Source organism: Mus musculus, chromosome 9 (assembly GCF_000001635.26).
Source record: "Mus musculus strain C57BL/6J chromosome 9, GRCm38.p6 C57BL/6J".
Taxonomy (NCBI): Eukaryota; Metazoa; Chordata; class Mammalia; order Rodentia; family Muridae; genus Mus; species Mus musculus.
Genome location: NC_000075.6, coordinates 112,226,695 through 112,249,840, shown reverse-complemented (window position 1 = coordinate 112,249,840; position 23,146 = coordinate 112,226,695). Strand labels below are relative to the sequence as shown.

The 23,146-nt window shown below is 41.3% G+C and overlaps 1 protein-coding gene and 2 long non-coding RNA genes across 53 annotated transcripts in view; 1 reads left to right on the top strand and 2 right to left on the bottom strand.

The window, feature by feature from the left end:
* The window catches only part of 2900079G21Rik (RIKEN cDNA 2900079G21 gene), a 114,649-nt gene extending 99,085 nt beyond the window's left edge, over positions 1–15,564 (bottom strand). Inside the window, exons 1-2 of one of the 3 annotated variants that reach the window (NR_033431.1) lie at positions 15,464–15,564; positions 13,823–14,738 (exon numbers count right to left, since the gene is read on the bottom strand). This is a non-coding gene — a long non-coding RNA (RIKEN cDNA 2900079G21 gene). The other 2 variants (NR_015468.1, NR_033432.1) reach the window with 2 other exon arrangements.
* Arpp21 (cyclic AMP-regulated phosphoprotein, 21) overlaps positions 13,553–23,146 on the top strand; it is a 171,198-nt gene continuing 161,604 nt past the window's right edge. For 14 of the 49 annotated variants that reach the window (NM_001362018.1, NM_001362035.1, NM_001362037.1 and 11 more), the window contains exon 1: positions 18,665–18,925. The gene's annotated coding sequence lies outside the window, so the exon portion shown is untranslated. Of the gene's footprint in view, positions 14,192–14,659; positions 15,532–16,118; positions 16,196–16,528; positions 16,750–17,112; positions 17,507–18,664; positions 18,926–23,146 lie in introns of those variants that run through there. The other 35 variants (NM_001362039.1, NM_001362017.1, NM_001362034.1 and 32 more) reach the window with 12 other exon arrangements.
* 2310075C17Rik (RIKEN cDNA 2310075C17 gene) lies at positions 21,599–22,385 on the bottom strand. The gene is made up of 2 exons (NR_131053.1): positions 22,170–22,385; positions 21,599–21,831 (listed from the first exon to the last, which is right to left on the bottom strand). It is a non-coding gene; the product is annotated as an RIKEN cDNA 2310075C17 gene (long non-coding RNA).

Here is a 23,146-nt window from a genome sequence, read left to right as displayed (position 1 = left end):
AATTGAAAGTTGTTTTTATTCTTTGATCTTTAGTGTGAGTGTGTGTTTGTGTGTGCGTGCGTGTGTGTGTGTGTGTGTGTGTGTGTGTGTAGAGGCATGTACATGCCTATGCAGATACAGGTCAGAACACAACCTTGGGTATGGCTCCTCAGTGCCACTTTCCCTGTTTTTGAGACAGGGTCTGTCACAGGCCTAGAACTCCCTACATAGGTTAGACAAGCTGACTGAAGAGTCCCAGGTACCTGCTTCCCTGCATCCCCAACACCAACACATCATCATGCCAGGTTATGGGATGGAACTCTAGTCCTTTTGCTTAAAGAAAAAACTTTACCCAGAGAACCAACTCCCAGCTCAGTTCAAACATCCTTAGTAATACTTCCTTTTGGAGACTCGAACCACACAAGGTGTGTCCGTCATATTTCTAAATCTTCCTATTCCTCTTCCCTTGAAATCTTGAGAATTTTCAATACACCATGTTCCAAGCTGGCTTTAATTTCCTTTGTCAGCTCATTTCTCCTGTAGCTGAGAACTAGGGAAAGGTGGAGTTTCCCAACTCTTACGAGGTGAAGTTGGGATAATCAAAAGTTGAAATCGAAAGTTGAAAATTGAAATTTCTCCATGCAATGGATGCTTTTGGTAGCAGCAAAGGTGACTGGGGTGCCATGACTATGGCATTTTTCCTCTGTACTAGAGCTAAGATTAACATTGGGATTCTAACATACATGTAGCTGAGAATTTAACCTCTGGATGATCTCTCTGTGATGCCTTCGATACGGTTTCCATCTAATGTTCTCTGCCCTGATTCAACAATCACTTAGCAAGCCTATGAATCTTTTGCTTGAGCATGTCTCTTCCTCTCATTAGGGATCTTCTGGTTCTGTACAATTTACCCATCCTCATTGTGCTTTCTGATCATAACTTGCCTGTCTTGGACCACAGCTCACAAGCAGAATAGCATATCTATTTACAGACTGCCTCTTTGTTACTGGTGTTCTTCCACTGTGTTCTCAATGACATCAATGCCAAATACTTGCTGTCCACTGGTGACCTTGTGTTCCTTACTTTATCTTATTGAGCAACCCCTCTGCTTAGGAGAAGGACTTGTGTTCTCTGGTAAATAAATAAACTCCCATGAAACAGTCCTGCATGGCATGACATCTATATGCAGGATGAGACATACACTGATTTCAAAAAAATCCACATTTAGTTTATGTGTGTGAGTGTTTTGCCTGCACATTCCTAAGTGCACCATGTGTATGTAGAGCCCATGGAGGCCAAAAGAGGGCACTGGATCCCCTGGAACTGAAGTTACTGGCAGCTGTAAGCCATGAATGGGTTCCGGGAAGCAAATCTGGGTCTTCTGCTAGAGCCATCATACGTGCTCTTAACTGCCGAGCCATCTCTCCAAATTCCCCTCTATTCTTTCTGTTCGGTTAAGTCTATTAAATGTAAGGGATTTGAATGGCAGTGACCAAGAGGGGAATACATCAAATGTAATTTATCTTAAAAGCAATTGGAAAAGGATGTACCTAAGCATGTCTAACAAATGGAGCAGAAAGACCAGATTAGATTTTTAATCTACCTTGAATTGGGAACTAGATCCAACAGGAAGATGTTAATTTTTTTCTTTTTTTTGACAAAAGTCCTGAAAGTATCTTTTTCTGTTAACCAATATATAGTGTGAGATTTTAAAGTGCTTGCACTGTAAAACATCCCAGGTAGATGCTCAGGTGCTTCTCTTTCCTCTTCATCAAACTTTATGGGATGAGTCAATACAACCCCATGCTTCAGTGAAAGACTGTCAAGTTCAGAAGAAACACAACACAGAGGACAAATTTAGGAACCAAAGGGGAGGTGGTGGAGGGGATAGCAATTGTGTTCCTCTTTCCCTTACTCTTATTGCAGAACATGGGCAGGATACCATGCATCAGGCTCCTTACACACAGGCATGGTGATGGACAGTGGAGTATCAGGAGATCCTGGGGCACCACCTCTGCTCCAGGATCTAATTTTTATGCATACACATTCTTGCTGTGTCATCCAGTTGGCCTTTCTTCCTTTGGAATCCAAGGAACTCTTGAGTTCTCTTTCTAGTGTGGCTAAGTAAGCTCCCAACAGACCAAAACCTCACTGCTATAATAATAATGAGCTCTGCAGAATAAAAGCCAATAGGTGCTGGAAGGGAACTGATCCTGGAATTAAAAGAGCATTGGGTTCAAAGTTAAACATGCTCATGGCTTACAGATAGCCAACAATCCAGCATCAGCTCTGGGTGATAGCTAAGACTCGATTCAACAAAGGTTTAGTCACATGGTTTGTGGAGAGTAATAGAAGACCCCAAAGGAGCTGTTCACACATTCTCTCCATCTCATCTGAGACCTTGTGTGCTTGCTCACCCTGTGTGAACAGCACAGAATGCAGACCTTCCTGTGGAACAGAATGTTCAGTTACTGATCTAAATGCTGAGTAAGCAATTTGAGCCCAGTCAAGGTAAGAGCCTCCTAAAGCAACACTCACCAGGCCGTGGCTGAGCCACAGCAGAGCAAAGACTGGGTATTGCCATCCACCCAGTCTATCATTTCATGCAAAGTGTTACTAATCATCAAATAATAATTATAAGATGTCCTTCAGATAGCTCTGACTTTAGAGTTAGTAACTAACAGGTTCAAAGTGGGGATCATAATTAAACTAAGTGAGAGGAATTAAAATATATTTAAATGAATAAAAAGATAAGGAATGTGAGAAAATAAATGTGAGAAAAAATAGATGTGAGAAAATAACATAATAAATTCTAAACTGAAAACAATTAAAATTTTAATTTTACAGCTGTTCTAGGGTTGAAGAGAACATGTTTGCTCCTGAAAAGACTAAAGAATATATATATATGGCTCTTATAATCTGTCAGAACCCTCTTCTACAAGGAATGCTGACAGCAGGAGAAATAGCTTCTTCCAGAAGCCAGTACCAAATGGTCAGCCATGAAAACATACTTGGAAGTAACATAAAACAGACTAGCAGGTTGTAATTTATGTATTTAGGCATACATTCACACAAGACACACACATTCACAGACACACACACTTATATATACACTCAAACATCAAAACATACACACTCACACACACATACACACATTCATATACAAACTCATACACACACACACACTGACACAAACTCATACAAACACACACATATACAAAACACACAAACACACACATATGCACATACATGCTCATACACACACACTTACACATACTCATACACACATGCACACACAAACACACACATATAAACACATACATGTATGTAACAAAGATTTTTTTAAGGCTACAAATTTGAAAGAGAGCAAGGAGGGGTACATGGTAGGGTTTAGAGGAAGAAAGGGGGGGGAATGATCTAGTCATAATATAATCACAGAAACTAAAAAAATAAAATAAAATAAAAATAAGACACAAGGCTTGAAAATTTGCAATACTACTAAAGTCCTAAATAAGTTTTCTAGCTATCAAAAAGCAGCCAGAAGTTTTCACATTCATGTATACCTGCAAATGTGTACAAATAACCATTACATATAATATAGATACATATACATATATATATGTATATGTGTGTGTGTGTGTGTAAGATCTATACTACAAGTCACAGTACATGAAATAATTTTTTAAAATTCATTTGTTGAGTAGACAGGCATTTAAAACATAATATGTAAATTGAGGCTAGAGATGGCTGTGTGGTTAAGAGTATGTGTTGCTCTTTCAGAGGACCCAGGTTCAGTTCCCAGCACCCACATATCAGCAAACAACCACCTATAACTCTAGCTCCAGGTGATCCAATTCCCTTTTCTGACATCTGCAGGCACCAGATAGATATGCATGTGGGATGAAGGCTGACTATTCACGTACATGAAATACAGTAAATAAATCTAAAAACTTCAAACCTAATACATAAAACACTGTGTAGACATATATGTTATAACAACATATGTTATATGCCATATGTGATATATACTGTGTTGTACAATATACTATGTATGTATCTTACACACAAGCCAATCAATTTTTTTTAGGAATCACATTAACACAAGGGAGAAGACAGTTATGAAATTGGATATGTCATTGAAGCTATCATACAAACACACTGAAAAGTCATCCTATAAATTATATATACTACATACTATATAATATACTGTACTATACAATATTATATGCATGAGTAATTATTTATGTAAGATTACTTAATAAGATTATTTGTAAGGGTATATATGTGTGTAAATATTTTCACGTGAAATTTTTGTCTTGTTGCTCTAAATCAGCCATGCAATATTGTTTGCTAAGGACAATCTATAAAAAGAGTTATAGGCTCTATTTTGTGAACCAAAAGCAGCTAAAGACAGTTTGCATCTTCTGAAGCATCTTCTGAGTATCCCTTTATGGGTGCTGCTCCAGTAGCTCAGCTATGTTCCAGTGAATATGCTGCAGACCTAAAAGTAAATGATTATCACAAATTGGAGTTGATAAGTTATTAAAGTTTTCAAAATGAATAAGATATATTAATATAACCAAAACTTTAAAATAAATATTTAGTTAGTTTTTCTACTGCATGCTCAGTTCTCATTGATGAATCTTTTCTAGTTGAGTTAATAGAAATGGCAAGCTCACAAAGAAATTAGAACGAGCATCCTTGGAGGCTTAGTAATTATGAGAAAAGAAATATAGATTGAAAAGAAAATTAGACTGAGGAAATCGTCCAAATCCTCCTACGTAGCAGGGAAGAGTCCCACGTAGGTGCAGAATGAAGAGTGGAGAAGTCAGAGCCTCAGAGGCCACTAGAAGATGGCTCTTTGTGAATCACTCCCTGCCTCTGTCTGAGGTCGACACACCTGTGCGCTTCCAAATCTTGTCAGTGATGTGGGTCACTGGGGGCAGGACTGAAGGCTTCAGAGCTTCGACTCACCAACCTGCTCACTTGGCTTCCTGAGCACCGAGCAAGGTGACCAACCAGGTTCCTGATCCTGCCCCCATGCCTTTCCTGTTTGTTGTCATGGTTTCCTGCATGCTTCTGGAGCTACAAGCCCAGATAAAGCCCGTTTCCCTTCTGTTGCTTTTGTTCAGGTGCTTTGTCACACCAATGGAAAAGAAACTGAGGCAGACAACATGAGGAGAGATGTTTGAAAGTATGCAGAATGGCAGATTAGTTGTTTGCTATGTTTGCAAGGGAAAAAAAAACAAACAAACAGCTATATTCTAATAGGGTGAATATGCAAATGAAAACTAATTATTCTGAGATACATAAAGATAAAAACTTAGTATGCAAATAACTAGGAAACAGAACTGTGCGAAATATGAAATGAAACTGATTCCTTAAGTTATTTTGAAGAACCTATCAAGCACAGGTTTTATAAAAGCATTATTTTTATCCTTTTTAATTGTGTATAGGTAAGTGTGTTTGCAGGTGGAATTGTGGGCATGGTTGCAGGTGCCTGCAGAAGCCAGGGGTGTTGGATCTCCTTGAGCTGAAGTTACAGATGGTAGCGTGCTGCTTCACCAGTGATGGCAACCAACGTTAAGACCTCGGAAAAAAACAACAGACGTTCCTAACTACTGAGCCATCTCTCCAGCCTCTTAAGTTCAGATTTTTAAGATAAAGGTGATTCACTATGTTTGCATTACATTTACATGGAAAATAGAGAAAGATGGGAAGTTAGCAGATGAGATGTTTTACCAGGTCATTGGGCAGTCCACAGAAAAGAACTAATAGACCGTTGTAATTTGGGAACATGGATTAGAACATTGGAAGACGAACAAAGAGAGATCCTAAAGTGGAACTTCTAAAATGTGTATAAATGAAATTATAGTAAAGCAATAGATGGTTAAGATCACAGGTTGGAAAGAAAAAGAAAGAAAGATCAAAGTAAGACATGAGAAAGCCATAAAGAAGCCCATACAGGAAAGGGAGACAGTTTTGAGCAGCGAGAGCCTACAGTTTATATCTAATATAAGCCTCGGGAAAGAAATCAAAGAAGCAATAGTCAAGGGGAAATTCTTCAGAACTAAATCAGGAAGAGAGTAACAGAGTGGAGGACAGCCTTGGTGGTGTAAATGAAGACAGATCTATCAGATTAATCGCTGGGTTGTATTTGTAAGAAACCAACAGTTGTCTACCTTAAATGAAACACGACTGCAATTCAGAACATACACTAGTAACAATGCAGAAGATGCGAAACGAATATTGTATATATCAACACGGGCAGGTCAAAAGAAAACTTTTCTGTCTATGTTAATGATGGGCAAAATCAACTTTCAAAAGGCCATGGGTAGCTGGAATGCCTCGATGGGAGGGGAGGCCTTTGGTCCTGTGAAGGCTTGATGCCCCAGCATAGGGGAATGCTAGGGCGGTGAGGCAGGAGTGTGCATGTGGGTGGGGGAGTACCCTCATAGAAGCAGGGGGAGGGGGGTGGGATGGGGATTTACATAGGGGAAACCGGGAAAGCACGTAACATTTAAAATATAAATAAATAAAATATCCAATTTTAAAAGTGGAAAAAATGGCAGAAAAACACACAATTTAACATTTGTCTTTGTAAAGAAACCAAAACCCACAACATTTGTAGATGAAAGATTAACAACCTTCTAGAAATGATAGAAGACAGAAGATGTTAGTACTGTCCACACAGAGGCTGAGTGAGCGACGCATCAGCACAGAGGGGAAAGCAGAGGCTCGTTTGAAAAAGTGCAAATGGTTTATTGTTATGTGGCTTAACTAACAGGTTTGCACAGAGCCTCTACAAAGGGAGATACATTGTGTCCAAAGCTCACAAACTATTGGAAGACATTGTATGGCAGAGGCTAGAGGAGAGCTCCATTAACTAAAATCACTGACTGAGATAAAGCAAAAGTTAGCCTCTGTGGTCAAAGGTGAGGCATCCTTTAAAAACAGGTCATTGTAAATTAAATGCAAATGGTCAAAATATTTCTTAAATTCTCATGGGATGATAATGATTTATAATGCAAATTATAGTGTAGAACATCCATAATAAAAACAAGGCTTGTACTCTAAATAAAATTATATTACATATAATAATGTTACTATTATATTATATATACAATTTTATATATAATAATGTAATATTATAATATACAATAATGTAATAATGTATATATTTGATATATAATAGTAGCATGATAATAAAACCTCAATAGCAACAGCTTTGGTTTGCAGCAAATGCATGCTAAGATGAGTCCAGATACATATCCTTAAGTGTATCTAACAGGCAAAAACATTCAGAGTTAATGAGTTAAGTTTACGCCTTAAGTGGTCAAAATAATAACTGAAAATCACTAGAACGTTCAAATGAAACATAAAAATATAGGCGTTAATGAAATAGTAAAAGTGTTTTATTTAACACCTGGGCTATTTGGAGAATTACTATTAAAAAAACTGATAGAATTAGTAAAAACAGGTAGAAGTTAAACAATTGCATCTAGGAATGAAAGATATTATAGACAAAAGTAACAGTGAGGAGGAGTGCTGGGCCCTGAAAATCCTCACTGCAGGTGAAAAGAGGGGTTAGCTCGGATTTTACATTTAGAGAGAGAACAGCAAATGCCACCATCTCTCCACAAACACCCTCTAACTTCTGCTCAGTTCTGATGTCAAATCCTTTGAGATCATTTATAAAGATTTCTAGGCTAGTTCTAGAGTTTAAACAAAGATGAGAGTAATGTAACTGTATTGCTGGGGTAGTGCTACCATGCACTAGTAACAAGCTCCTCTTGGATGTGTGCTGAGCCTTACCATAAAGTGGCAACAGAGCTGCGTGGGGTTGACTCGATGAAAATGCAGACCCGTCCCTGCATTTTAGAAATAAAAATAAAAGTAATAATAAAAGGCAAAGGTAGACTTACTGGGGTTCCTTGATAAAAATGACTTGTTTGAGTCTCACAATAATTTGGTGACAGGTTCTGTAGGAAATCTGGCCTTGGGATCTCTAAACCTGGCTCTTTTTACGCCACTGTCTGTCTCATGTTGTAGGATCAGTCGTTTATAAACCATGACAATCTAGATGGACTTTGTAACAAGCACCAGATCTCAATGGGTTAAGCCATGATATTAGTTCCTCATTAACCTATGTGTCTCATTGGGTCATCATCAAAGCTGGTTCTGTAGAGTCCCTCAAAGACACATCGAGTTTGTGAAACTTTCATAATCCCTTGCCTCCATTCTCTGTACACCCAACCTCGTGTCAATCACTGTGGGGGATAAAGAAGAACCTAGCACACCTCAGAGAAGTGTCATTTGTCGAAGTGTGATACAAACCATCCCCATGGTAATTGAATGGTCCACTCATCCTGACCTCATCAGACTGCAAGAAGGTGGGATAAATACATGCAGAGATGTCAGGAAGGTGGAGCTGAGTGAGCCTGGGTTATAACGCACAGGGAAGGTAAGGACAGACTATTGCCTGGCACTCCTTCTACTCCCACAGAACCTTCCTTTCTGCCAATGCACTCCTAGGAGCTGAGGAGTTGCCATAACAGAGTCAAGTCAGTGCCTTTGACTCTGCATGGCTACAGTCATAGGCAAAGGAAAAAGGACAGCTTTAGATCCCTTTGTGGCTGTTTCCTAGGGATCTGCTTTATTCCTGGGGGGTGGGGGGGAGATCTCCAGTCCATCAAATCCTAACATCCGGGTCCGAACGTGTTCAGTTTTACTTAAAATTGTCTACCAAAGAGAAGTAAAATGGCCGTTAGCAAACACAGAGAATTGCTTTAGTTCACTACATAAAAATGATTTTATCTTAATTTAAAACAATTCGGGCTACTGGGGTGGCTCAGCAGGTAAAGGTGCTTGCTGCCAAGCCTGAGAACCTGAGTGCAATCACAGGACCCAATGTGGTAGAAGGAGGGAAGTGATTCACACACACACACACACACACACACACACACACACACACACACACACAGGAGTATGAACATATATGCACACACACAAATACACTACATTTTTAAAGTATCTTTAAAATCCCTTAATTTAAAAGTGTATTTTAATATTTTTGTGGTATACTTAAATCAATAAAACCAATATAACAACAAATGGACAACCAACTACTCTCTAGTAAATCCTGATAATAAAAGAAAATGATATTCAGAAATTAGTGTAAGAACTTTAATCTAGGATGTATCAAATATAAAATATAGATACTTTTTGGACCAAGAGCTCAAGTTTTAAGATTTCCCTTGGGGCTGGGGATGTAGCTCTGTTGGAAGAGAATTGGAATATGCTCTGGGCCTAATGAGCAGCAGGGTTTACACAGGACATGGTGGCATAAACCTATAATCCAAGCCCATGAGATCTGGAAGCAGGAGGTTTAGTCCAGGACTATCCTCAGCTACATGATGTGTTTGAGGTGAGCCTGGGCTACAGGAGACCTCAGGAGGGAAAATTCATTTACTTTCAAGAGAATAAAATCTTCCAGGTTGTAACTCATGTATTCTTTTACTTGTAGCATAAGTACATTTAAAGATTTAATGAACTACTGTGTTGTCATTAACATACCAGTATAGTCAAAGACACAGAAAGAAACTTATGATTCATTTAAAAGTAGAGAAGCGAGCAGGGAACAGGGGAGTGGATTATAAAATAACACGTATTCTATAAGCCATTATTGCAAAACAGATCCACGGATTTGCAGATACCTATGCATAGAGATTGGCTAAGCAAAAAGCCATGGCAACTTGGGTGGTTGTATTCTGGGAAAGGTTTTATTCTGTTCCCTTTGATTTTGAAATTCTCTTCTTTTCCCCAAAATGCCTCTTTACATTGCATAAATGTAAATTTCATTATGAAAAGGAAATAAAAAGAGACGTTCTTTGAAGAATGGCTTTAGAGAACAAATTGTACATTTATTCAGATAATTCTGTAATGTTGTCCTTCTGGAGACATTGGATATGAGATGACAATTATCTTTTTAGTAAGACCTAAGTCTTTTTTGAAGTATCAAGTGTATGTACGGATATACACACATTCACACACACACACACACACACACACACACACACACACACCTCACTTTCAGGTTTGGAAAATAATTTCAAATTCAGATGTTCTGCATTGAATTAGAAATGGGCTATAGCTAGTCCCCATCTCCCACCCCCCCACCCTCCGTAATGCCTAATTAATAGCTTTTACTCATGGCTAAGAAGCCAAATATCTGATAGTGACACTCATCTGCTCCTGTGTGAGGAAGGAACCAGTGTCCATCCTGGGGAATCTATGTGCCCAGGAAAGGCTATAAAAGAGACGGACTATAGACCTAGTGTGGCACAGCTGAGGCTCTGTTTTGTGTCCTTCCTGATTTTCCTGGATAACATATCGACCTCTCTTTTCTTATGTGGTCTCCTAAGGCTTGTGCTTTTTCTCTACTTTCATTTTTTAGGCCTAGTGTTTTCTGTGTGTTTGTTTTCTTTTAAGTCAATAACACCTTTGTCTGGGGAAATGGCTCGTTGGATGAAAGCGCTTACTTTTCAGGCTTCAGGATCACAGTTCAGATCCCGGGAACCCACAGGAAAGCCAGATGAGCTTGGAGCCCCAAAAGCCCTGGCCAAGCTGGCCAGTTAGACCCCATATACCAGTGAGCTCTGGTCCCAGCGAGGTACCCCACTTTAATAAATAAAAGTGGAGATTGGCAGAGGAAGACCCCAATGTCATTCTCTGGCCTTCATACATACGTACACACATGTGAATGTGAACTGCAAGTACATGTGTGCCCAGACCACATGTGACAATGCATACTCCACAAGCAAAATAGAAAGCAATATGCCTTTAGAGGGTTCCATGTGGAACTATACTTCTATCTGAAGTGGTCCTAGAATAGTAGATGATAAGGGTGTCCCACCCCTGCACTGCAGAAAGTCCTCCTGCCTCTGTCCCCATGCATGACCCCATGAGAGCCTGGGGTTTCTCAGGATGCAAATGGGCAAACACCATGCTCTGCTTTCCAGCATGAGGAGGTGGGGAAGCAAGATGCTTCGAGTGTCAATGTATCTGACCCAAGAAGTGCTGAAAAGAAACAAGATAACTTATTCAGCAGCCTTCCTGGTCTACTGTTGCTCAGATCTTTCCCTGACCCGTTTTCCAAACCTCCGTGTAGCAGATGCCTTCTGTGCCTCCCCAGTGCCTCTCTTCTGATTCCAAGGAAGCTCCAGGAAAGCTGCAAACACGTTTATTTTTAAGAAACGTCTTGATCTGCTTTGGCAACAGAGCATCACTTCATGAGAGTGCAGGCCAGGGGTCATTTGTGGTCTGCCTGCTCACGGGGATCATTTTCTTACATTGCACACAGCCTGCTGCAGAGGAGACAGAGTTGGGACCAAGGGATCTATGCCATCGGAACATTTGGTTTCTAGTCCCCGAAGTCCTCTTTGTTTTTGATCGTGACATTTCTTCACGCTCAGATGCATACATGATGTAACATTCTTTGTTGATGTTCTGAAATGTGTTTTTGGAGTTATTTTGGCTGAGTACAAAGTAAGAATGGGGCTCTCTCGACTTTTCTGGTTGAAATGTTAATCTTGCTATCAAACCGCCCTCACCCTACCCCATCTTTCTCCTCGCCTTTCTCCCTTACGTATATTTCTAAAGCTTGAAACCCAAATCCAAGACTGATATTTAATAGACCCTAGCCAGTTTTGCTGGATACGAGGCGGATGAGAAGTCTCTCTAGGGAATATGTGGGCCTTTACTGTGGAGGGGGTGTCTGCCCTTAAGTGGAGTTCCTCACAACCTAATTGTTGAGAAATGTTGCAAGTTCACCAGCACGGAAATCCTACTTCTCGCTTCAGCTGAAAAGGTGCTCATAAAGGTAGCTGGGTTATTCTAGCAATTCGCCTTATTTTGAAAATCCAATTTGAGAGCTTCATTAAAGGGCACTAATTTAGTGTCTCCAGGGAATATGTGTTTAAAGGAGCTTGCCAACAGCCTCAGATGTTTGCCAGTGTATAGGTGAGCTCAACTCCCTGAGCTAGGGTTACCTGGTTACAGGCATACTCCTTCATTGCAAACACAGTACCAGCAAACACTCAAGGGCCCTCACATCTAAGAGCACCTCCTGCTTTGCCACTCCTCCATGGCATCTTTAAAGTGAGGATATCACTGCCACTGTGACTTTATCACTCAGAGGTCCGACATGGAAGATCTCATTTTACACAATGAAAGGTCTGGGCCATAACCGTTAAGAACCACTTCAAATCATTTAAGGAAATGTGCACACCTTCCAAACGCCTACAATAAGAACATTGCTCACTACCTGCCTAATAGCCCCAAGAGGATATTTCAGTCCCACACCAAGACACAAATTTTTTTAAATTGGATAGCTGAATACTGATTAGTTACTTGGCCTCAAATAAACTTGAGCCATCTTAGGCCACTGATTTGTTGGCTCCATTTATATATGGAGAAAAGACAAAAAATACAGTTGAGTTTTAATGTTTTAAATCCAAGTGTACTTATTTTCAAACAGAGCTTTAAAAAAATCACAAGAGATGTTGCTCTAAATATCACCATCCAGTTTGTCCATTATTGTTAAGATTTAGAAACTTTTCCTCGGTCTAAGTGATAGAGTTTTTGTTTGTTTTGTTTTGTTTTTGAAAACCAGGATTTCTCTCAGAATTCCCCTCTCCTTTTCAAAAGCTGCAATTTCTGTTCTGGTTTACAGAACTGGATTCTGTGTGTGGGTGTGTGTGTATGGGAAGGTTTCTACACTGACCACATACACAACTTTACACACTTTCCCAAGAAGAAACTTAGTGTTTGGTTTTTAGAGTTAGATATGATTGGGATATGATTAGAAATATTTTGATTTTTTTTTCTGTTGCATTCGAAGTGGCTGGAAAACATTTACCAATACGTTTTGAGAGGAGTTAGCAGGAAAGACGGAGCTAAAACCAAAGTGCCCATGAGTCCTGGAAGCTGGAGGATCCTTTTGCCTGAAACTTTCTGCTGTGGATTTTTCCTGCCCTGCAGAAGTGGAAACCCAGAGGGAGACACTAACAGATAGAAAATAATGATCTGTGCAGCAAGGACCAATCCAACCTCCTACTCCCCGCAGTGTACACATGCGTGAGCGAACACACACACACACACACACACACACACACACACACACACGACAGCATGACCATAAAGATTCTATGCAAATCACTCTTCTAGAACACCACGGAAGCCATGTGACTTATAAGCCTAGTTTTGTTTTTGTTTTTGTTTTTTCATTTTTAACGACCACCATTAAAGGTAGGTGTACCTAAATAGAAGTCAATAAATAAATAAATAAATAAATAAATAAATAAAAGAAGAGATTTTCGTGGCATATTTTATGGTAGTTATATATTTGTGGTTTGTTCATGAGGTTACTAATCACCAACTGCTAAGCTTTTGTTGTCAATATATTGTGCATTGCAGCAGATTCACACTTAACTCGCTGTCTGCATCTCAGAAGCTCCGGTATTGGATATTGTTAAAATGGGCTTTGGCAGTTGCACACAGAAGTGCACGACTATAATTTTGCTACCCATTAATAACAAGCCAGCCAAGAAGGCCAGAATCCAATGCCTTGCTCTCAGCTGGGGGTAGGAAGCTAGAATGGGCTATCTTGGCTGGTGACCTACGCTGTCGGAAAGTAGGATGTATAGTCGCTAGCGGGTGGGCGGTATTCCGGAAATTTATTCACTCTTCACTGTACTTTTTTCTCCTCTTGGTAGTGTGCCCTTAGATTATGAAAAAAAAAAGAATTGCACATAATAAAAATAGTACTCATCTCCAAAACAAATGGGTAAATCAGAGCTTTTATTTCTTCAGGTGTCAACTCTGCTCCCTGCCCCAGCCCTACCCCTCTGGGCTCTGCAGTGCAAGGTTTCTCTCAGTCAGCGCATCAGCGCCCAGTGGGGCAGGCAGCACTGATCTGGGCGGTCTTGCATCCAGAGGACCAGTCTCGCTGAGCAGCAGGACTTGTAGTCTCTCTCAGCTCTAAAGCCTGGGCATCTGAGAGCTCAAAGCTGAGAATCATTTCTTGGGTGGGGTGAGGTGTTGCTGCCCCGGGCTGTTTTCTGCACTTGGCCTCGGAGAGTAAGCACGGAGTACCAGAAACCCAGAAGCTCTGGCCAAACATCCCTAGGACTCGAGGTGGTACCCCAGCGAGGTAGGTAAGGGCTGGGCTCCGGGGCGCGCCTGGTGGCTGGGAGGGAGAGGCAGGGTGGCGGGGCCGGGGCAGCGCGCCAGTTTCCTCTGATTAATGATGCTCGCGCTGCCGCGCGCGTGGCTCATGCGCTTTGTCTCCAGCCCAGGGGTGGTGAGAGCAGTGGGTATGGCAGCGCCTGGCGCACAGAGCAGGTGCCGGCTGCGCTCAAGCCTCGGCTTTGCGTGGTGGCCCAGAGACCGGGCATCACTGAGCGTCCCCTCAGGGCCATCTCCCTCCGCAGAGGGGTCGCCAGCACGGGTCTTGGGGCAGGAACTATTGGGGGGAGGGGGGCGGGCATGTGCAATGCTTTCGGTGCTCTTGGTGCCCGCCCGGCTGGACGCGTCTTTGGCTGGCGGGGAGGAGCTGGGCGCTGCCTGGGAGCCTAGCCAGCCCTGTGGGAGGGCATGGCCGGGTGGGGCGGTCGGGAGCACCACTGAGGCTGGCTGACTCCGGCGGGACTGCGAGAGTGACCCTCAGGTGGACCTACTCAGCCAGAGAGATCGAAATCCTGCGAGCGAGGGAGAGAGAGAGAGAGAGAGAGAGAGAGAGAGAGAGAGAGAAGAGAGAAAGGAGAGAAGAGAGCGGAGAGAGAGAGAGGAGAGGAGAGAAGAGGAGAGAGAGGAGAGAGAGAGAGAGAGAAGAGGGAGCACTCAGCGGGCAGGGAGACGGAGAGGGAGGGACAGGGACAGCCAGCCCCGTGCACTCGCTCCCTGCAGTCACCTCCTCCCACCCGACCTGGGGAAGTGGCCGGAGCGCAAAGTAGCAAAGTAGCAGAGACGCTGCGGGCTCCAACGACAGTCACCTGGTTCCCGCATTGCTGGTGGGACCACAGGTCGCAGAGGGGCGGACAGATCAGCGCAAGGACTGGCTGCAGGAGAAGGTGGCTACTCCCAAGAGAGAGGAGCAGAGCAAAGCCTGGACACCACCCCCAACCCCTTTCCTGAAGCAGACAGACTGACAGACAGGCAAATAGACAGACAGGAGCTCAGCAGCCTGTGGTGACATACAGACTCTCTAGCAGCGAAGACCTCCAAGCGTCCGGAGCGGTGACAGTCCAACAGCCGCAGCCACGCGTTCCCCACCAGCGCTGTGCCTGGGCAGCGCGAGGACCCCTGCCTCCAAGCCAAGGGCTCCTTTTGCTAGCAGTTAAAATAAATCGACCAAACAACAAAGGCAAGCCACAAACCAAACTGACCCAACCAAAGCATTCACTGAGAAACAATAATTACTCACAAAAGCCCCAAACGAAATCCAGTCAGTCAAGGCACCCGGGACGCTGGGTCACTCCACTGTTCCTTCAGGTAAAGAGCCAAGTCTTCCGACATGAGCATCACAAGCCCTTTGTGTCTGGCTGTTGGGGCTTTCTGCTTCTGCTGCCCCCTCCCCCTTTTTTTTTCTTTCTACCATCTATCTGTGCTTTCCCTTTGACCTGTTTGTCGTTTCTGTGTTGTTTATCTTGTTTCTATGTCTCGGCGGAAGGCATGGGTGGACTCTCTTTCCCTCAAAGCAGGCAGAAATTGAAATCTGGGAAGGGAATTGAAAGGGACGATGCTTTCTGTAACAGAAGTTTCCAGTAATTTTATATGGGTTTTATGGTGCCAAGTTTGGACATTCTCTTGTTTCAGTTGAAAACTTGTCACTTTCCTCAGTTACCACAGAGGTCCTGGGTCCCAAGAGGTCGGAGAAGGGAGGGAGAGGAGGATAATTTTTTGCTTTATTTTTTTTAAATCTTGAAGTCATTTCCATGACAGCCTCTGGTGTAACGTTATCTGTCTCGGGTGATAAATGTGATAGTAGGATTGGATCTGTATCAGGCAAGTGTTTTAAAAAGTTTCTTCGGAAGAGAAATTACATGGCTTAGCATGGATGTCACGGATGTATTAAATTCAAAGCTTGATCACCTTTTACAGACACAGACTAAGACTGGAGCCTAAGTCTTAAGAAAAAAAAAAAGCAATGAGGAAGGTAATGTCATGGCGGGATGGGAGGTGTACGGTGAGGTTGCTAGAAATGGTCCCCCTAAGAACGTGTTGCAGATGGAGACCATCATTTCGCTCTCTGCCTTCTCAAAGGATGCAGCTTCTGCAAGCTAGAATGACAGTCTCTAGAATGGAAATGAATCTGTATTTTTTTTTCAAATTTTGCTCCAATGCAGAATAAATCTAAACTGTGCCCACCCTTTCCTCATCTGCCTTGGAACCCAACTCTGCAGTTTACTGCTTTAAGTAAGCAGCAAAGTAGACAGGGCAGGCAGGGAGGCACTTCTTGTTTCCTTTTTTTTTTTTTTTTTGTAATTCTGTGAAAATCAGAGAGCCTTTGATATGCTCTTCAGCCTAAGTAGACCCTCTCTTTCAGGATTATGTTACTATAGGGCTTGATGTCTGAGTGGCATTTTAGCTAATGTCATTTTCATGAAAGACAGTCATTTGGAAGGCACTAGGGCTAGTTATGCTTCCTTCAAATAGCAGAGTGATCTTAACATGAGAGACCCTGTCTTCGGGGTTATGTAGCCCTTCAAGGTATGTACCTGCTTATGTCTGATTCTCAGTGTCCTTTGTCCTCATCTTCCTTTGCTTTCTAATCGCTTTGACTGGCAGGCTATTTTTATATTTCTAGAGAATACATTTAGATGTCTTTTTAAAGTGATACATGTTTCCATTCTCAAAGATTGGGAAAAGATCATCTCTTGCTATGCTCGTCTGTGCTAATATGATTTGGTTTCTGTGTAAATTTAAAGGCATTGCTTTAGACCATTGTATTATACATGTCTTAGTTTCTCCTTTCCGGGTATGATTTATGTCGTCCGAATGACAAAGTAACTATTCCTCTCGGTGAGTGCTTATTTAACAGTACTTTGGATGAGGCATATTTAAAGAAACTTAAACAGCTCCTCCGGGGAATACCATTAGGTTTCTTGGTGACTTAATTTCATTCACTATATGGTGATTTCTTTTTGCTGGTAATTCAGTTCAGACCCAGACAAGTGTGTGTGTGTGTGTGTGTGTGTGTGTGTGTGTGTGTGTGTGTGTGTTTTATTAGATTTGCACATTGCCAATCTCTCAGTGACTGCTTGTCATAGATCTCAGTTGAGTGTGGTTACTTGAGAACTGTAGCAATCACCCTGTTAGAGCGTGCTGCACTGAGGAGTTCCTTGCAGTCTGTTTTTTAACGCTGTTTAATGAAGGAGTGGGCATCTCACTCTGCAATGAAAGGAGCCCGAGAACAGACAGAGCCCTGTGCTGCTGTGGAGACTGCAGAGCAGAAGGGAGTGGGAAGGTAAAGCGGGCTGCAGAGGTGGTCTTTTGAATCGGGTCCTTATAGCTTATCGATGGAAATCAATCGGTTTGGATGAGAGAATTCTCTCTGAATAGCTGGTTAGATGCTCCTTCAGCGTCTTTGCTGGTTCTTAGAAAGAAGACTCAATAATTTGAGTTTCTGAAAACTTAGAGGAGATGCTAACTGGGGACTTCCTGTGTGTCTACTATTTTTAATATAGGCTGTGAGAATGTTGGGTAATGAATGCAGATTTAATTTCAAATTCCTGAATCATTGTTCTGCTGTGGCAGATGGGTTGGACCTTATGAAACATTCTGAGATTCAAAAAAACTACCACCAGCTTCAGATATGGTGATAATCTGAATTTCTGCTGTGGGAATTTTGGGTTGATTTTTCTGTCATAAACTTGAAACTTTGCACCAGAGCTGTGACAACTAAGGGAATCTGGAGGTTTTAGATGGACTTGGTGAAATAGTTGTGTTATTTTCTCCCTTTAACTTTGAGTGAAATGTCCCTCATTTATCTTTCTAAAGAGTGCATATTTTAAAATGTCTCTGAGGTAGCATTGATTACCTTTAGAATGTTATCCTTGGGGGCCAAATATCTTCACATAATGGCATGTAAGATGCATGAAGCCATATGTCTGCATTGCTGGCACCTTCATGGATCACCAATCTTCAGGTACAAGGTGGGAATGTTCACTCAGAAAGGTATCTTGCTCATTTTCGTATTAACAGCATGCAAGCATCAGGCCACTCCCCCACCCCCCACGGTGAAGCTCATTAGACCAAACACTTAAGTAGTTTCAAAATTAATAAGCATAAGAGAATATGAGCAGCTTATATGAAGCGGGGAGCTAAGTCATATCGTTTTGTATCAATGCCTCTCTGAGAACTCAAAAAGTCGATCTGGAAAGTGACCAACTTTAAAATGAAGTAAACACCTAAGAACAATGTTTGCATGGAGATACTGCAAAATCTATTGTTGTTGTTGTTGTTTTTGTTCATTTGTCTTTCAACATGGTATTTCTGGAGGGGGAAGCCAGCCACATTGGCTGTTAATATTTCCCTCATTGCTCTGCCTTGCTCTAGCTTCTCAAGTCTGAGGGCATTCAGGTCTGAAGCGCTTCTTTTTTTTTTTTTTTTTTTTTTTTTAATCTTTGGACAAGATAATGATAAGCTTCATGAGCAGAGCTTGAAGTGAGTCAGCTTCTGCAGATAGAAAGTAGCCAGGAACCAGGCATGGATATGATGGAGAATTCTTCTAGAGTAAGGAGATAGTTTGAAATCCAGAGGGCTGGACACTGAAATTTCACTATTTGTTTGCCAGTCAGTGTCATTTGAATCTAATCTCTGATAAGACTAGATAAGAATGGGGCACCTAAAACTGTAGCAGACATGGAAAGCCATTTCGTCGGGGGTAAGTACTGGCATCATTTACCTGGGTCTTGTATTTAGGAAGCTGTGACTCTCCTGGTCACGGAAGGGACTTGGCTTCCACAACAAGACAGCAGGTTACCCAGGAGGTCTCCAGCATACTTTCAATGATGTTGTATTTGTAAAAATATCCACTTCTTCCCTTAAGACAAAGGATCTTTGTATCTTAAGAAATGCTTAATCCAGAGATTCCATGTGTCTGTGGGTTTTGCTTTTTAATATTGTTCACTCTACCACTTCATATTAAATATGAAAACCACATCTTAAACACTATTATATGCCTATGCTTAAAGATTGTGGAATGCAAAAAAATAGAGAGAGGCAACGCAGTCTAGACTGTGTATGGCTGAACATATTTGTATTTTTGTTCCTATGTTCTGAGTTTCTTTTAAGATATTTTTATATTTTTATCTCTTAAATTCTTAAAAATCATTTTTTTCAGTGCTTGGTCTGGTCTTAGATTAATTTGGATCATGTTGAATTACTGTTGACCACCGATATTGAAGTTTTGACTATGTTTATTTACATCACAGACATCTCATGTCTGTAAAGATCCAATATGAAGTGAGATGTTATATAAATCACCGTGTACTAAGATTGATAAAGAATAAATTCCCTAAGTGTCAAGCCAATGCAACAGTTTTTAATGTTGACAAGATGGTTATGCTACGTTCTTCTCCCAATCCCCTTATGTCTAGAGATGTTTTCCTAGTACATCAAATGCCTTCCTAGCATCTTGAGTGTGTCGTTGCTGGGGCATATCTGTGTGATTTTAAAAAAAGAGAACAAAAACAAGGCAAAAGTGAGTTGAAGTAATTGCACAGAACAATTGAAGAGTTGGTGGAGGACAAAAATGTGTTGGCTTGACTATATAGTGTTTACTGGCTTTCTGCATTCAGACTGGGTCCTTAGCTTCATGCTATGCTGCTGCTGCTGCTGCTGCTCCTCCTCCTCCTTTTTCTCCATTTTCTCCTTCTTCTTCTTCTTCTTCTTCTTCTTCTTCTTCTTCTTCTTCTTCTTCTTCTTCTTCTTCTTCTTCTTCTTCTTCTTCCTCCTCCTCCTCTTCCCCCTCCTCCTAGCCTCCTCCTCCTCCTCCTTCTTCTCTAGCTGCCAGCATAGATTCCAACACTGCCAGCAGGTGGGAAGAATGTTAACCACTAACAGTGGTCACAATATTGGTGCTTTAAATTCCATCTATAAATTTTTCCTATGAGAATCTCTCCTAGCAGTGTTTGTAACCACAACTTAATGCATATGACAATATGGCAAGGTATTTATGTTCTGTATAATCAAAATGAGAGATCAAATGGCTGTTGCAACTTATTGAAATGGTGATCTCTTACTCTAGAAGTCTCATTCAAAGCATATATTCATAATTATTCCCCAGACATAAGTTCATATCACATTTTAAAATATTACCATCACTCCTTTTACTTAACAACAGATAATGATTCACTTTTTCTCCAGGTAAGGTGCAACACAAATTGTCTCTTTTATAAACAGACCTTCTAGAATATTCTCAACTTTCACATGACTTCAAGATGATACATGCAATTTTTAAATTAAAAATAATTTGGGATGATATGCAAAGTAGTACAGTTGTGCTAATGTTAAAAATCAATAGCCCCTTACATGACATTAGTTTAAAGGTAACAGGAACGGCATGCAAATTTTAGTTCTACTTTAAAAGAGGAGTCAAGACTTTGAAGAAGACAACAGTGACATCATTTTAAATTTCAAAATTTTGGCAATTTTTGTAGAGGTTTACTTGGCATCGTGGACTACATTTTGATGCAGAAACACATAATCTACGGAAGTATCAAATCATCTCTTTATAGCTATTTCCTAGAGATCGAGTCACGAAGCTTATCTACCTAATGAGTCTGGATTGATTTCTTCCTCAGTGCCTGCTTCATCCAAGTTAGTGCTGGAATTTCTAATAATCTGCATTCTTTTCTTCCAGGTCACTGGTTGCTTGTTTATTATACACTAAATACAGGGGATAGATGCAGAAATCATAGAACAAACAAGGAAGGTGGGTTTCTGTTACTTAGCAAGGTCCCTTCATATTGCCTAGGTAACAACCCTCACCCTAGAACAACCCAGCATATAAGATCTTCCAGTGAAAGGGAAAATAAATTCATTCATCCTGGCATTTTGATTTATTTGGCATAAAGAATCGCCATAAGGGAGGGGCTGGAGAGATGGCTCACTGGCTAAGAGCACTTGCTGTTCTTGCAGAGAATCTGAGATCTCTTCCCAGTAGCCACCTGGTGGCTCACAACCATCCAATGACACGCATGGTGGACATGCATACATATGGGCAAACACTCATAAACAAAACGTAAATAAATTTAATGGTAATTTAGAACACTGTGGTTGGAATCAACATATGCAGGCTAAAATATCCCCATGTCTTTAAAGTACAACATGGAACATTTAATTTATAAAAGGTTTTCTTTCTCCCAGTTTAAATAAATTATCTTTTCAATAGTACATTAGGTGGTCCAGAAACCATCCACACACTCAGCATTTCAATGTGCCTTCAGAGGACTTCCTCAATGTTACAGCAACTTAGAAAACTCTAGAAAATTCTAGATATAGACCACTGGATTTAAAGAAGGAACAGGTTAACTCATTGGCACCCAAAGGTTAGTCTTGATCCTTTAATTTTTTTTATTTGTATATAAGGAGCACAACTGGAAAATTAAATACTGTCAAATGATTCCCATGTCTCTAAAAGCACAGACAAAATTCTCACAGGACATTATAGCACTTATTTGTGGGAAAACACAGTGAGTGGCGTTCTTGGCTTGTGTCTTGTTTGTCGTGAAGTGTAATTTCAGTAGGAATTCCAGTTCCGCTGTGATGATGCAATGACATCATCAGCTGAGAAGAAAACAAGTACAAGCAGATCTAAGTACGCAACAGAATCCAAACCTTCACAGCATTTACGTTAGCTACACACCACCTCTCTAAAGCAAATGGTCAACTGAGTGTTAAACAATGACTGTAGCTGGGCAATGGTGCACATTTATTACTTGAAAATAAATCTATGCAGTTTATCACCAGAGCATGACTCTATAAGCCAGTATGGTACAAAGTCAAAACTGGTGTTGAATTCCCCCAAATGAATCGTGAGAATTCTGTGAGGAAATGGTCGGGCCAACGCGGCACGCTGTGCTGCTTCATGTTGTTTGTGTTTTATCTATTATACATTTATTTACCTGTGCTGCAGTCAGCAGGATTTTTGGAAGCCAGAATCTCCACAGCAAAGAGTTGATCTAATCTGTTGTTGTTGTTGTTGTTTTGGGTTTTTTTCCAATCCTGGTTTTCAAATATTCCTTAAGAATGTTCTGGAAACATCCAGCAAAGCGGTCTTGATCGAGCTTCCGAAGCGTGCTGTAAAAATCACGCTTGCCCCAGCATGTCATGCGTGCTCTAAGGAACTGTATGTTTAGTCTCACCGTTGCTGCTGTCTCCAGGGTCTATAAATAACTTCCCGTCAGGAACTCTCTTCAGCGTCAGGACGTTAGAGTGCAGAAATGATGTGCCAGTTCATGTGTTACAAAACGTTTAGGCTTAGTGAGATGAGTCAGCCTGTGAAGGTCTCTGCCTCCAAGACGGACAACCTGAGTTCAGTCCCTGGGACCTGCATGTGGAGTGAGAGAAGTGACTCCTGCAGGGTTAGCTTCTGAAGGCCACTCGAGCATAGTAGCTTGGGAATACACATACACACACACACATACACACACACACACACAAACACACACTCACACACATGCACACACACACACTCATACACTCTCACACACACACTCACACACATGCACACACACACACACTCACACACACACTCACACACTCACACACTCACACACACACACACACTCACTCACACAATACTAAGAAGATGAATTTAAGCAATTCTAAACAAATTATATATCTTCCAGAGCACTGGTATAATTATCCTCCTACAAATGATTTTTATATCTGTGTGGTCAAATGTGAGGCAGGGAGTTAGAAGCAAAACTATTTTGACTTTAAGCAGAGTTTGGGATTGAAAGTAGGATTAGAACCAGAGGAGAGGATGTGTACCCAGGGAGGGTAGGACCTCATGTGACAAGAGCAAGAAACAGTTAGGGGAGAGGAAGGGCTGTTCTTGCCAGGAAGTGTCTGTGGCCTCTCTCAGATTCTGTGAACA